The sequence below is a fragment of the Aotus nancymaae genome, unplaced genomic scaffold (assembly GCF_030222135.1).
Source record: "Aotus nancymaae isolate 86718 unplaced genomic scaffold, 86718_ANA_hifiasm-v0.15.2.pri h1tg000007l, whole genome shotgun sequence".
NCBI classification, from domain to species: Eukaryota; Metazoa; Chordata; class Mammalia; order Primates; family Aotidae; genus Aotus; species Aotus nancymaae.
The window spans coordinates 41,685,988-41,701,538 of record NW_026988418.1 but is presented as its reverse complement, the minus strand read 5'-3'; the positions used below and the strand labels follow the sequence as shown (position 1 = coordinate 41,701,538).

Genomic DNA, 15,551 nt, shown 5'->3' with positions numbered 1-15,551 from the left:
GATGGGAACTACAGTTCAAGATGAGATTTGGGTGGGGACACAGCCAAACAACATGAGAGGGCAAAGAGAATAAAAAGAGTTTAAAGAGGATTCCAAGGTGCTAAGGCTGCTTGGCTAGAGAAATATTTATTCAATAAACTGTGCTTTCCTCCCTGCTTCAAATTTGAATATTATTTTTGACATAGCTGATGTCCTGCCTTCTCTGTGAAGCCTCCTTTGATGACTTTGTCTAATTCCTTTTGTCCTGATTGTCTCTGCTTTTCAGCTAGTACATTATAAGAATCTTATTCTTTAATTATATGTACTAAATTATTTAGGATTTTATCAGCTCATAATATAATGCAGTTATATTTAATACAGTTAAATGTACACCTGACGTGGCCACAAGTCTTTGTCTTCTTTCCAAATAAATACGAAAGTCCTTTGAGGATACAGACTATATTGTACATCATCCAACATAGCAGTTAGAATATATTAAATGTCAAATAAGTAATTAGCAATCAATTCATGAGCCAAAGGAAGATCCTTAAATTTTCCCTCTGAAAAATTAAATCACAGATTGAAAGGTTTTTTTTTTCCACCTCTTATTCAAAGGTGTTAGCAAAAAACCCTTCTAGATTCCTAGACTTTTTTTGCCTTGTGATTGACCATAGCACTGCCAAAATCAAAATATGAAACAAGTGCTTCCTGCTCAATAATACTCTTTATAGACAAGTTTATTATAGCAAAGTAATACATATTAGGTAATAAGTATCTATATTAATATATAATGAGCAATATTTAACTGAAGTTTTCTACAATGATAGTTATAAACCCTGTGTTAACAGATGATTTGACATAAAGTATTTGGTATATTCACATATGAGACCATTGAAGGAAAGGAAAAATTATTATAAAATCTGAAAAAAAGTCAAAAATATAAATAAACAAAAAAAGATACATATTTGACATAACAAACAACATTATTTCCAAAATACATGAATGAGTTTGGAAAGTGAGACATTTGCTGTTCTTTGGCAAGAGTGCTTTATAGTTAGTGTTAACATTAATGCTATAGGGCTTAAGAATATTCTGCTACTCAAATACTGAAGTTTAATCTTCTACCAACATGACAAATTGTTGAAAACAGACTGGAATTCAACTTCCTGGTAATAGCTATCCATTTCTAATTAAAGCACATTAGTAAGATCAAATATTGTAATAAATGCACTGTGTATTTTACCTTAAATATTCTTTTAAAAATTAACATAAGTGTACATTAAAATGAGAAACTTGATATTATTTTTACATCTTATTTTTGTTTTATTTTTTGTTTTGCTCTGACTTTCAAAAATGAGAGTTAAACTGAGGGTGGAGGAGTCTTATTGGGAGGTAGAGGATGGCTTTTAGCAAATCATAATAAAAAACCTACCTAATCACTGAAATTTGGTAAAATTTCTCTCGTCTATTCTCAAACTATAATATTACCTGAGATAATTAGCTGTGTGATATTATTTGCATATTCAGCCCATGGCTATTTAAAAAGCTATTTCATTCATTATGTGACTTTTCCATTTGGTTTGACACAAATTCCAAAGACAGTTTTAGAATTATTAGGAATCGTTCTTTACAACATAATTTTGAGTTTGTTTATAGAAAATAGGATTTAAAAAATTCTATTTAGAAAATAAACTTCTCAGAAACTGAGAATTTATTGGCAGAAACAGAGCATTTATCATCACTCCCACTTTGAAATATTCCAGGAATTCTTATCAGATGATAGAAAGGGTAGTTAAGGGAACTGGGCCTGGACTGATGGCAATGGGGAATCGTTGAAAATATCAGCTATTTCACCTGTTAATCAAGATTTTCTCTGGTCCTGAACTCCTATTTTCCAGTTAATTGCTGTGTTGTGGAGTTCTGTCCTCTTCCTCCACTAATATACAACTCAAATACATAGCATCATAATAATCTTGAGTTAGTTGCTCAAAATGAATTTAGACTCAGACAACTGGAAGAAGTTTTTACTTCCTGATTATTGTTAGGTGAGAAGATCCTGACCTAATACAAGCAACTCATTTTTTTCTAACTTGTTTTTATTATCTTACATATTTCCATTTTGTGTGTAAATGATATTCCATATACCAAAGTTGTGTAGCATTCTAGTTAAAGATCCATAAAGAAGGTACATAAAAAAAAGGGCAAATTGACATCTGTTGCTTTCTTATTTGTTACTAACTAGATTCTAACAAGTTGAAGTAATTTCATAATATATTAAGTGCTGCTTTAGAATTGCAAACTGCTTTTATGAAAGCTTATTTTTATTTTTAATCTACTTAGAAATAAGGTTGCCAGATTTTGTTAATATATAGGACACCTAGATAAATTTGAATTTCAGACGAATACTTTTATATGTCCAAAATACTGAATATCTCATTTATTTTTTATCTAAATGTTTTTATTTGAAACCAACAGTTGCACCAAGCAAGAGCTTACTTTGCCCACTCCAAATTAAAACAGGGACAAAATTTATTTGGTGGGACAGCTCCAATATGTGAACATCCTCCTACTCACTGTGGTTGGGGTAACTTTACTCATATGCATCTGTTCTTACACAAAATATTAACCACTAACTACTAGTGTCACACAAAAGGAAGTGGTCTTGATTTTGTATGTGGGGCAGCATGTTCTAGAAATGCTGAAAGGTGGGAGAAGCACAAACACGACCCACTCTTTTAAAAAAATGAAATAATTCAAAGTAGTATTTTCTATCCTCCCCACTGTCAAGTAATAAAAGTAGTGCTGAGACCTGGCACCCAGATTTGGTTTTTATCCTGACCATTTACAAAGCATTTCCCCATATGACTTGCATCATTAGGGTTATGGATAATAATACTTCATCCACTTTGAAGAGACCTGTGTCTACTCCTTCCTCCTTTTCCTGCCTTCATGCTCACGTTCCTTGGGGTGGCTGCTATCTGAGGGTCTTTTAGAAGCCACCATGCTGTTTGGCTTCTTTCAAAAACTTGTCCAAACCAAAAGAATCTTCCTCTAGCTGAACTGGTTCTTCTCGGTCTCTCTGCCTACAGTCTGAACCGGAAAACTCCTTGTCAAGAACAAATCTGTTGGTCTTTATTCCCGCTTCTAGGTCATAACCATACATGTCCTTGTCCAGATTTATACTGGGCCTATAAATAAACTGAGCAATAACTTTACCACCTCTCCAGCCTTGATCATAAACATGATAAATTTCATCTTCTCCACCTGCAAATCCACTGTCCATACCCTGGGATTGGTTGAAGAGCTTTTGGTCGTACTAAACTTCGTTGAAAGTCTGAGGATTAGGAACACCGAGAGCAATGACTTCACTGATAGCCCGATTTCCAGTTCTCTGAAGTTTCCACCTCTTAACAGGACCTGCCCTGGAAAGATTCCAGTCACACTGTCTCTCCCTTCACCTGCCATGCTGGATTTCATCCCTCTCACATGCTTCCCCATCCTCTTTTTCCATGAGTTTTGATCCCAGCTCCATTCTCTCTGGCTTTCAGGACCATTTCTCTAAGTTTCCCTTCATGTTTTTCCTTTTCTTTCTGAGCCATTTTTCTCTCTACTTGGGCACACATTTCCACAGCTTCACAAACCTTCCAATCAGCAATGTGGAGAGCTTCACCCAGTTTGGCAAAAATTTCATTTATGTGTACTGTCTGTAGTCCTCTTCCATCAGCAGCCAGACCTTCAGCTAATGAAATTGTATAACCCTTTGCATTTTTCCAGTTAGAAATACAAAGAGGAATCTTCCACTCTTATTGTTCCTTTACAGTCATCTTTTGGCTAGGAGAATGCATAACAGGTGCAGGAGGAGAAGGTGTTCCCCAGGGACTTTTCTTATTAATCTTGAACCTTGGAGGTTCCATTGGCTCTTTCTGCATTTCTACAGTCTGACTAACCCTCTGTTTAGCTCCAGTGTTGAAAGCCACTCCTTGCTGAGATGGTGTGTATGCCAGTTTGTCAGCTGCCTGAACTGGCATGGCTGCGGCAGCCTTCTGTGATACAGATTTGTCTAAAGCTACTCTTTTCTGTTGTCCCTTTAGTGACTTCTTCATCAGGCCTTTACAGGTCTGGATCATCTGCATTCATAACCTCTTTTGGAACCAGGTCAGTGTATTTGGTATAAATGACCTTGTCTTTTGACTGTTGTTGTCGAGCGATTGCATCATATTTAATTTTTCCTTCAGAATCCACTTGAATGGCCGGCACAGTTGATGTTTTTCTCTTTTGTCCCATATCCAGTGGATACTAAGCCATAGGGATCTCTGGAAAAGCATCTCCATTTCCAAAATCCTCTAATAACTGAGGTACCCAACCATTCCGGGATCTGTATAGAGTGGTAATCTTCTCGAGGAGACCAGTGAGGTCTGCTGTGATCTCTTGGAGCTTGCCTTTTCTTCAGCCTCAAGCTGATCCTGAGATAGTTGAGCAGGTGCAGGTAAAATGCTGGTGAATATATATATATATATATATGTTCTTTTATTACCCTAGCTTAACCCACCAGCATCTTTCACATTTTTTCTAACTTTTCCCAGCTGGTATCCTCCATACTTCTACGCTTGGCCTCAGAACATGTCAATCTTGTACTTAGAATCCCTCAATAGATTCACATTTCACCAAGTAAATGCTAAAATCCTTAAAATTGACTGCAACGTGCTAGAGGATCAGGCTCTGCAATTACCTGTCAATCACATCTCCTGTCACTCTCTCTTCACTCACTTTGCTCCTGACATAATGGCTTCTTAGATATTCCTCAAGCACATCAGGATCCCTCCTGCTCTAGCTGTTTCCTCTACATCACTAGAGCCTTCATCTACTTCATGTCCTTGTTAAAATTATTTCTCAGAGAAATTGATGCAGTTTGGATGTTTGTCCTTGCCCAAATCTCATGTCAAAATGTAATCCTCAATGTTGGAAGTGGGGCTTGGTGGAAAGTGTTAGGATCATCTGGGGGATCTCCCATGAATGGCTTGGGCCATCTCCTTGGTGTTGAGCTGTGACTCTGAGTTCACAAGAGATCTGGCAGTTAAAAAGTGTGTGGTATCTACCAACCGCCCACCTCACCCACTCCACTTTCTTCCTCACAAGAGCTCCTGCTGTGGCCATGAGATGTACCTGTTCCCAATTTACCATCCACCATGATCAAAGCTTCCTGAGGCCTCCCCAGACACAGATGTCAGCACTATGCTTCCTGTACAGCCTGCAGAACCATGAACCAATTAAACCTGTTTTCTTTATAAATTACTCAGTCTCAGGTATTCCTTTAGAGCAATGCAAGAATGACTTAATACAAAAGTCAACCCTGACTACTATATTGAAAACTTCAACTGGTTCTCTGCTATGGGAGTCCTATCTCACTTTATTTTTCTCAATGACATTTGTTACCTTTGTATATACTATATAAATCACTTATTTATTATGTTTATTTTCAGTCTCTGCCATATTCAAACTTAATCTTCATGAAGACAGTGATTTTTTTTATTAGTGTTAAATCTACAGCATAATTAGCTGTTCCTGGAACATATGTACGGCAGACATACCTGACAGAAATAACTTAAATGAAGGATACTGAGATGACCCAGCATGGTAGACACACCTGATAGCCGTAACTTAAGCATCCTCTGAGAATGCAGATGCCCCTAATCTATATACTTTATACTTCTTACAAATGGCACAAAACTGCATCTTTTTACAAATGGTTCTCCTGTCTCGGCTGTGCCTTATATGTAAGTTCTTTTGATAAACCTTATGTCTCATTCTCTGGTTCTGGGTCTCTTCTTCAGTCTCTCACACACAGCACCCTCTCATTAGAGCCAATACAGGTCTGGCATGACAAGACAGTAGGCACTCAAAAAAATTTGTTAAATCTGCAATAAATGAAGTGTAATTTAGACCATAATGAGATAGGAACTATTAATTAATAAAATCATTTTGTAATTATTATGTATACCCCCTAGAGTGGGAAAAAATTAAGAAATATAACAATCTGGGGAGAATGTGAATCATGAGAAATTCTTACAAATTGCTGCTAAGATAGCAAATTTGGACATTTTTTAGAAAACCTGTTGATACTATTCTGTAAAGTTAAACATTCATGTGCCTTGCAAACCAATAATTCTACCTTTATGTAGGAACCCCCAAAAAACTTATATACATTCTTAATACACATGCAAGAATATTCAGAACAGTATGATTAATAATAAAATACAGAAGCTACACAGATGTACTTTGACAAATGAATAAATAAATGGTGTTATATTTACTCAATCAAATAGGACAAAGCAGTTAAAGTGAATAAAACACAACTATTTGTAAAAATGTGGATGCATCTTAAAATGTTAAACAGAAAAGTCCCATAAGACTACAGAAGTTATGAAACTATTTTTATAAATCTCAACAGAAACAAAATTAGCTTATATTTGACTTTGGCTTATATGCATATGTCAAAAAAGTTACATATATTTGTGTGTTTGTGTGTCTATGTGAATATATGCATACGTCTGTGTGTAAATAATTACTACAGTAGTTTTCTCTGGTAGAAAGGTAGGATAGGCATGCAAAGTGTATATGAGTAGATGAGTAACATTTTGACTTTTGAGTTGGTTGATGGGTTCACCAATGTTTGTTATGATATTTTTCTAACATATAGATATACACGTACATTATAAATATATCAAATATAATTTTTTATTTTAAAAATGTTTAAATATTTGTATATCTAAAGAAAAATAAAGGGAAAAGGAACTACAAAATGCTCATAGCACTGTTTTGCTTTCTTTAAAAATAAGTTTGGGTGTATTAGTGATATGGAACAATTGTTTATCAGTTTTCTTTTCAAAATTCTTAGAGATCTTTGGTCATTGATTAATCCCAAATTCTGTGGTTTGTAATATATTCTATTTAGACTTTTGATCTTTCAAACTTCTTTAAGAAGTCTCAGTACATATTTGAGATCCAAGTGTTTTATTTTTAGTGTTTCACTTTGCTCTTTTTATTAGCTGAAATGATCTTCTTGAATTATTGTGACATAGAAGAAAGAGGAAAGAGGAAAAAGTCATCTGAAGACGTACTCTTTCTAACCAGCTCATCTATTCCACATCCTTACAAATAATTCAACTGTGTTTATTCTCAACCAAAACCCTGCTATTATTCTAATGATGGATAGCCTGTTCTTTACAGTTCTATCATATTTCCTGATCCATACTGATTGCCTAGATGAAGCTATGAATGTGGCCACAGTGATAGGTGACTGCGAAGGTTTTGTGAGAGGCATTTTCTTCTGCAGGGCAGACAAAATTCTTGGAATGGGGGATTAAAAAATAGTAAAGCTCATTTCCATTGCATTATGTATTTTGATGCATTTCTAATGTATTCCTTTTCAAAACGTATCTTTGCTGGAGTAGAGGCAAAGACAGAATGAGCAACAGTTGCTGTTTTATGCACACCAAGTACCCATTTTTAAAATTCTTAAAAATGAAGCAAAGCAATTTAAAAAGAGCAAGTGGCATGGTTGCTTTTTTAAAAAATATGTTTTCTCTGTAGCTACATTTACCAGACTCACGAATTGCAAATGAAACAATATATGAGTTTGGCTATACCAAGTTTCTTGAAAACTGTCTAATACAAAGATATTAAATCCATATTTTTATGCATTGAATGGATATTTCTTAATACAGAGCCAACACTTCTTTTGCAATTATTCAAGATTGCATTTTGTATCAAGATGTATTTCAGATGTTGAAAATATTCCATTCAACAATGCTTTGGATCAACAATAATTTTATTAATAATTAGACACGTTTTCTTCCCTTTAAGTACTCTCCTTGACTTTCTGTAGTACCTGAGAAATTTCCAAGTAAATGAGAATTTGCCTTGCCTATTGAAGTCAAATTATTTTATGTGTTTGAATTACAAATTGAAGGGGGCTATGGTTTTATTGACTCACTTTTGTGTTCAAATGCAAAAGTTTTTGAAATCATTTTGTGCTCGTAGTCTGTGATTGCTCCTTCTGAGTCTCCTTCCCCTCTTTTGAAGTCATTGTTGAATAAAGATGAAAAAAAGACATGTCCTATTAGCTAAATCAACATTGATATTCAAGAAAACGATCTGAAATAATTTTTAAAGAACTATTCTCACATAAAAATAAATCAACTTTGGTAATTTATTTTCTAAAATAGTTTGGCTTTGATGTTTATGCAAGACTGACTTCTTGCTAAGCCTCTACTCTAAGACATTTCACAATAGAGGTCCCCAGTGTTTGTCCTTGTCATTTTATAGGATTAATTTGATCCACTGTCATTCACCTAACTGCCTAAACCTCTTGTTAGCATGTAGTCCCTAACGAAGCCTGTGTAGTTGTTCTTCAGACTTTCTAAAACATCTCTTTCATTCACTCTCAGGATGTACCATTCATCATACCTTCAGTGGCTGGGGAAAACATACTCTCTTTACAGTCTTTTTAAAGCTCTGAAAACTCATTTGTTAAAGGAGGGGTTTTGAAAGAGGTATTGTCTTTTGGGCTTAAAATTTATGCTTTTTCATCACTTACCACAAAACGAGTACATTTACAATCACAGTTTTTAAAGAAGGTAAAGAAATGACATTGTAATCTGGACGCTTAGAGGGAAGACGAAAGCAATATGGGAAAGCCAAAGCAGTAAGAAAGAAAAGAAACCTCAGAGATGAATCATAGCAAAGAAATTTGTTTATCATTATGCTCAGAATCTATAGACTTTTAACCAAAATATTAAGTCCTTTGAAATGTTCCAAAAACATGAAAATCTGAAATTGATTCTCACTCTAGAATTCAACGATTAGCATTTCATGAGCTTCTGCCCCATCTTGGTGAAGCTTTCCTTACTAACATTAGTTATCAAGATACTTGGCATTTTTTCACAGCATGCATAAGTCACAACACAGACACCTTTTATCCTCAAAATAAATGGATATTGAACTTTGAATAAAACATACCTTTTCTATTTTAATCTCAAATTACTGAGTGTGCTCCTCTCTCTTTGTTGTCAGATTGCCTTCAAGTGATAATTTATTCTTTTATGAATTCCAGGCTGAAGAAGGATGGACCAAGGATTTCCTTGGGAAGCATCTGCCTATGAATGGGAAAGGACTAGGAAAGATGCACTGAGATTCTTATAGGGCCCCAAGTCACTTCTATTAGGCTACATTTCTAAAAGATGCTAGGTTCTTTATTTTTTTATACTTTAAGTTCTGGGGTACATGTGCAGATCTTGCAGGATTGTTACATAGGTATACAAATGCCATGGTGGTTTGCTGCCTCCATCCCCCGGTCACCTACATTAGGTATTTTTCCTAATGTTATCTCTCGCCAATATCCCCACCCCCTACTATCCCTCCCCTAACCCCCCATCCCCTAAGAGACCCCAGTGTGTGATGTTCCCCTCCCTGTGTTCATGTGTTCTCATTGTTCAACACCCACTTATGAGTGAGAACATGAGGTGTTTGGTTTTCTGTTCTTGTGCCAATTTCCTGAGAATGATGGTTTCCAGTTTTATCCATGTCCCTGCAAAGGACATGAACTCATCCTTTTTTATGGCTTCATAGCATCCCATGGTGTATATGTGCCACGTTTTTATCCAGTCTATCCTTGATGGGCATTTGGGTTAGTTCCAAGTCTTTGCTATTGTAAACAGTGTCACGATAAACATACATGTCTATGTGTCTTTATAATAGAATGATTTATAATCCTTTCGGTATATACCCAGTAATGGGATTGTTGGGTGAAATGGTATTTCTATTTCTAGATCCTTGAGGAATTGCTACACTGTCTTCCACAATGGTTGAACTAGTTTACACTCCCACCAACAGTGTAAAAGTGTTCCTATTTCTCCACATCCTCTCTAGCATCTATTGTCTCCAGATTTTTTAGTGATTGCCATTCTAACTGACATGAGATGGTATCCCAATGTGGCATTGATTTGCATTTCTCTAATGACCAGTGATGAGGAGCATTTTTTCATATGTTTGTTGGCCACATAAATGTCTTCTTTTGAAAAGTGTCTGTTTATATCCTTCACCCACTTTTTGATGGACTTGTTTGTTTTTTGTCTTGTAAATTTTTTTTAGTTCTTTGTAGATTCTGGATATTAGCCCTTTGTCAGATGGGTAGCTTGCAAAAATTTTTTCCCATTCTGTTGGTTGCCATTCACTCTGATTGTTTCTTTTGCTGTGCAGAAGCTCTTAAGTTTAATTAAATCCCATTTGTCTATTTTGACTTTTGTTGCCATTGCTTTTGGTGTTTTAGTCATGAAGTCCTTGCCTATGCCTATGTCCTGAATGGTATTGCCTGGGTTTTCTTCTAGGGTTTTTATGGTGTTAGGTCTTATGTTTAAATCTTTAATCCAACTGGAGTTAATTTTTGTGTAAGGTGTAAGGAAGGGATCCAGTTTCAGCTTTCTGCACATGGCTAGTTAGTTTTCCCAACACCATTTATTAAACAAGGAATCCTTTCCCCATTGCTCATTTTTGTCAGGTTTGTCAAAGATCAGATGATTGTAGTTGTGTGACATTAATTCTGAGGCCTCTGCTCTGTTCCATTGGTCTATATCTCTGTTTTGGTACCAGTATCATGCTGTTTTGATTACTGTAGCCTTGTAGTGTAGTTTGAAGTCAGGTAGCATGATGCCTCCAGCATTTTTCTTTTTGCTTAGGATTGCCTTGGCTATGCGGGCTTTTTTTAGGTTCCATATGAAGTTTAAGGTGTTTTTTTTCCAGTTCTGTGAAGAAGGTCATTGGTAGCTTGATGGGGATAGAGTTGAATCTGTAAATTACTTTGGGCAGTATGGCCATTTTCACAATATTGATTCTTCTAGCCATGAGCATGGAATGTTTTCCATCTGTTTGTGTCCATCTCTTATTTCCTTGAGCAGTTGTTTGTAGTTCTTCTTGAAGAGATCCTTTACATCCTTTCTTAGTTGTATTCCTAGGTATTTTATTCTTTTTTTAGTAATTCTGAATGAGAGTTTGCTCATTTGGCTCTCTGTTTGTCTGTTATTGGTGTATAGGAAATCTTGCGATTTTTACACATTGATTTTATATCCTGAGACTTTGCTGAAGTTGCTTATCAGCTTAAGGAGATTTTGGGCTGAGACAATGAGGTCTTCTAAATATACAATCATGTCATCTGCAAATAGAGACAGTTTGATTTTCTCTTTTCCTAATTGGATATCCTTTATTTCTTTTTCTTGCCTGATTGCTCTGGCTAAAATTTCCAATACTATGTTGAATAGGAATGGTGAGAGAGGGCACCCTTGTTTAGTGCCAGTTTTCAAAGGGAACACTTCCAGTTTTTGCCCATTCAGTATGATATTGGTTATGGGTTTGTCATAAATAGCTTTCATTACTTTGAGATACATTCATTCAATACCTGGTTTATTGAGAGTTTTTAACAAAAAGGGCTGTTGAATTTTGTCAAAGGCCTTCTCTGCATCTATTGAGATTATCATGTCATTTTTCTCTTTGGTTTTGTTTATGTGATGGATTACGTTTGTAGATTTGTCTATGTTGAGCCAGCCTTGCATACCCGGAATGAAGCCTACTTGATCATGATGGGTAAGCTTTTTGATGTGCTATTACATTTGATTTGCTGGTATTTTATTGAAGATTTTTGCATCAATGTTCATCATGGATATTGGCCTGAAATTTTCTTTTTTAGTTGTGTCTCTGCCAGGTTTTGGTATCAGGATGATGTTAGTCTCATAAAATGAGTTAGGGAGGATTCCCTCTTTGTGCATTGTTGGAATAACTTCAGAAGGATTGGTACCAGCTCCTATTTGTACATCTGGTAGAATTTGACTGTGAACTCATGTGGTCCTGGACTTTTTTTGGATAGTAGGTTATCACTTGCTGCCTCAACTTCAGACCTTGTTTTTGGTCTATTCAAGGATTCATCTTCTTCCAGGTTTAGTCTTGGAACAGTGTAAGTGTCCAGGAATTTATCCATTTCTTCTAGGTTTACTGGTTTATGTGCATAGAGTTGTTTGTAGTAATCTCTGATAGTAGTTTGTATTTCTGTGGAATCGGTTGTGATATCCACTTTATAATTTTTTATTTCATCCTCTCGATTCTCCTCTCTTTTCTTTTTTATTAGTCAGGCTAGCAGTCTAGCTACTTTGTTGACCTTTTCAAAAAACCAGCTCCTGGATTTATTGATTTTTTGAAGGGTTTTTTGTGTCTCTATCTCCTTCATTTCTTCTCTGATCTTAGTTATTTCTTGTCTTCTGATAGCTTTTGAATTTGTTTGATCTTGTGCCTCTAATTTTTTTAATTGTGATGATAGGGTATCAATTTTAGATCTTTCCTTGCTTCTCATGTGGCCGCTTAGTGCTATAAATTTCCCTCTAGACACTACTTCAAGTGTGTCCCAGAGATTCTGGTACATTGTGTGTTCGTTCTCATTGGTTTCAAAGAACATCTTTATTTCTGGCTTCATTTCATTGTTTATCCAGTAGTCATTCAGGAGCTGGTTGTTCAGTTTCCATGTAGTTGTGTGGTTCTTAATCCTGAGTTCTAATTTGATTGCACTTTGGTCTGAGAAACTGGTTGTTATGATTTCCATTCTTTTGCATTTGCTGAGGAATGATTTACTTCCAATTATGTGGTCAATTTTAGAATACGTGTGATGTGGTGCTGAAAAGAATGTATAGTCTGTGAATTTGGGGTGGAGAGATCTATAAATGTCTATTAGGTCTGCTTAGTCCAGATCTGCATTCAAGTCCTGGATATCCTTGCTAATTTTCTGTCTTGTTGATCTGTTGATGGACTTATAGTCCTATGCAGATGGAGAAGCCTCACTATCAGGGTGGAAGGCAAGGAGGAGTAGGTCACATGTTACCTGAATGGCAGCAGGCAAAAAGAGAGCTTAAACTCCCATTTTTAAAACTGTCAGATCTCCTCAGACTTGTTCAATATCACGAGAACAGCCCGGAAAAGTCTTGCCACCAAGATTCAATTGCCTCCGACCAGGTTCCTCTCACAACATGTAGGAATTGCGGGAGATATAATTCAATCTGGATTTGGGTAGAGACATAGTCAAACCATATCATTCAACACCTGATCCTTCCCAAATCTCATATACTTGCCTTTCAAAACCAATTATGCCTTTATAGCTGTCCTCCATAGTCTTAACTCATTTCACCATTAACTCAAAATTCCACAGTCCAAAGTCTCATCTGAGACAGGGCAAGTAAGTCCCTTCCATCTGTGAGCCTGCAAAATCAAAAGCAAGCTAGTTATTTTCTAGATACAATGGAGGTATAGGCATTGGATAAATACAGCCATTTTGAATGAGAGAAATTGGCCAAAACAAAGGGGCTTCAGGCCCGATGCAAGCCCAAAATCCAGTGAGACAGTCAAATCTTAAAGCTCCAACATGATCTCCTTTGACTTCATGTCTCATATCCAGGTCACATTGATGCAAGAGCTGGGTTGCCATGGTCCTGGGAAGGTCCACTTCTGTGGCTTTGCAGGTGCAGCCTCCCTCCCAGCTGCTTTCATGGGCTGGCATTTAGTGTCTGTGACTTTTTGAGGTGCACAGTGTAAGCTGTCAGTGAGCTAGGCAGTGCCTCAGTAGGGGCTCTGCATGGACCATGTGACCTTACATTTCCCTTATGCACTTCCTTAGCAGAAGTTCTCCGTGAAAGCCCCACCCTTGCAGCAAACTTCTGCCTGGACACCTGTGCATTTCCATACATCCCCTGAAATCTAGACAGAGTTTTCCAAACCTCAATTCTTGACTTCTATGAACCCACAAACTCAACACCACATGAAAGCTGCCAAAGCTTGGTGCTTGCAGCCTCTGAAGCAACAGCCCAAGCCATACCTTAGCTTCTTTTAGCCATGGCTGGAGCAACTAGGACACATAGCACCAAGTTTCTAGACTACATACAGCTGAGAGGCTCTGGGCTCAGCCCATGAAACCATTTATTCTTCCTAAATCTCTGGGCCTGAGATGGGAGGGAATGCCATGAAGACCTCTGATATGGCCTGGAGACATTTTCCCCATTGTCTTGGGGATTAAGACTCAGCTCCTTGTTACTTATGCAAATTTCTGCAGCCAGCTTGAATTTCTCCTCAGAAAATGGGATTTTCTTTTCTATCACAGTGTCAGGCTGTCAGTAAATTTTCCAAACTTTTATGCTCTACTTCCCTTATAAAAGTGAATACCATTAACAGCATCCAAGTAGCATCTTAAATGCTTTGTTTCTTAGAAATTTCTACCTCCAGTGGCTAGGTGCAATGGCTCATGCCTGTAATCCCAGCACTTTGGGAGGCTGAGGCAGAAGGATCACCATGTCAGGAGTTTGAGACCAGTCTGACCAACACGATGAAACCCTATCTCTACTACAAATACAAAAATTAGCTGGGTGTGGTGGTGCATGCCTGTAATCCCAACTACTCAGGAGGCTGAGGCAAGAGAATTACTTGAACCCGGGAGGCAGAGGTTGCAGTGAGCTGAGATTGCACTACTGTACTCCAGCCTAGGTGACAGAGCAAGACTTTGTCTCAGAAAAAAAAAAAAGAAAAAAGAAAGAAAGAAATTTCTTCTTCCAGATGCCCTAAATATTCTCTCTCAAGTTCGAAGTTCCACAAATCTCTAGGGCAGGGGCAAAATGCCACCAGTCTCTGTGCTAAAACATAGCAAGAGTCACATATGCTCCAATTCCTAACAAGTTCCTCATTTCCATCTGAGACCACCTCAGCCTGGACTTTACTGTCCACATTGCGGTCACCATCTTGGACAAAGCCATCCAACAAGTCTCTAGGGAAAGTTCCAAACTTTCCCATATTTTCCTGTCATCTTCTGAGCCTTCCAAAGTGTTCCAACCTTTACCTGTTACCCAGTTCCAAAGTTGCTTCCACATTTTTGGGTATCTTTCAGCAGTGCCCCACTCCCAATAACAATTTACTGTATTAGTCTGTTTTCATGCTGCTGATAAAGACATATCTAAGACTGGGCAATTTACAAAAGAAAGAGGTTTAACGGACTTATAGTTCCACATTGCTGGGTATATCTCACAATCATGGTGGAAGGAAAGCAAGAGCAAGTCACGTCTTACATAGATGGTAGTAGGCAAAGAGAGAGAGAGCTTGTGCAGGGAAACTCCTGTTTTTAAAACCATCAGATCTCCTGAGACTTACTCACTATCAAGAGAAAAGCATGGGAAAACCCGCCCCCATGATTCAATTACCTCCCACCAGATTTCTCTCATGACACGTGGGAATCTGGTAGTTACAATTCAAGATAAGATTTGGGTGGGGACACAGCCAAACCATACTAGTAGTTAAAATTTTCAGTCAATCAATTTCTGCAGTTAGAACTATATTAAGTAATAAAATTCTCCAGTATAAAACAAAATTGAAAAATATATTCATTGGTTAAATATGGAAACAGGTATGATATCAGATGAGGCCTGTATATGCATGTATTTTTTTCATCCATCATGTTCTTTGCAACAGTAATAATACTTAGTCTGATCTTTCAATATTTA

At 36.9% G+C, this 15,551-nt stretch overlaps 1 pseudogene; it reads right to left on the bottom strand.

The window, feature by feature from the left end:
* Positions 1–2,901: 2,901 nt before the first annotated feature.
* Positions 2,902–4,472, bottom strand: LOC105710248 (SNW domain-containing protein 1-like; annotated as a pseudogene).
* Positions 4,473–15,551: the final 11,079 nt, after the last annotated feature.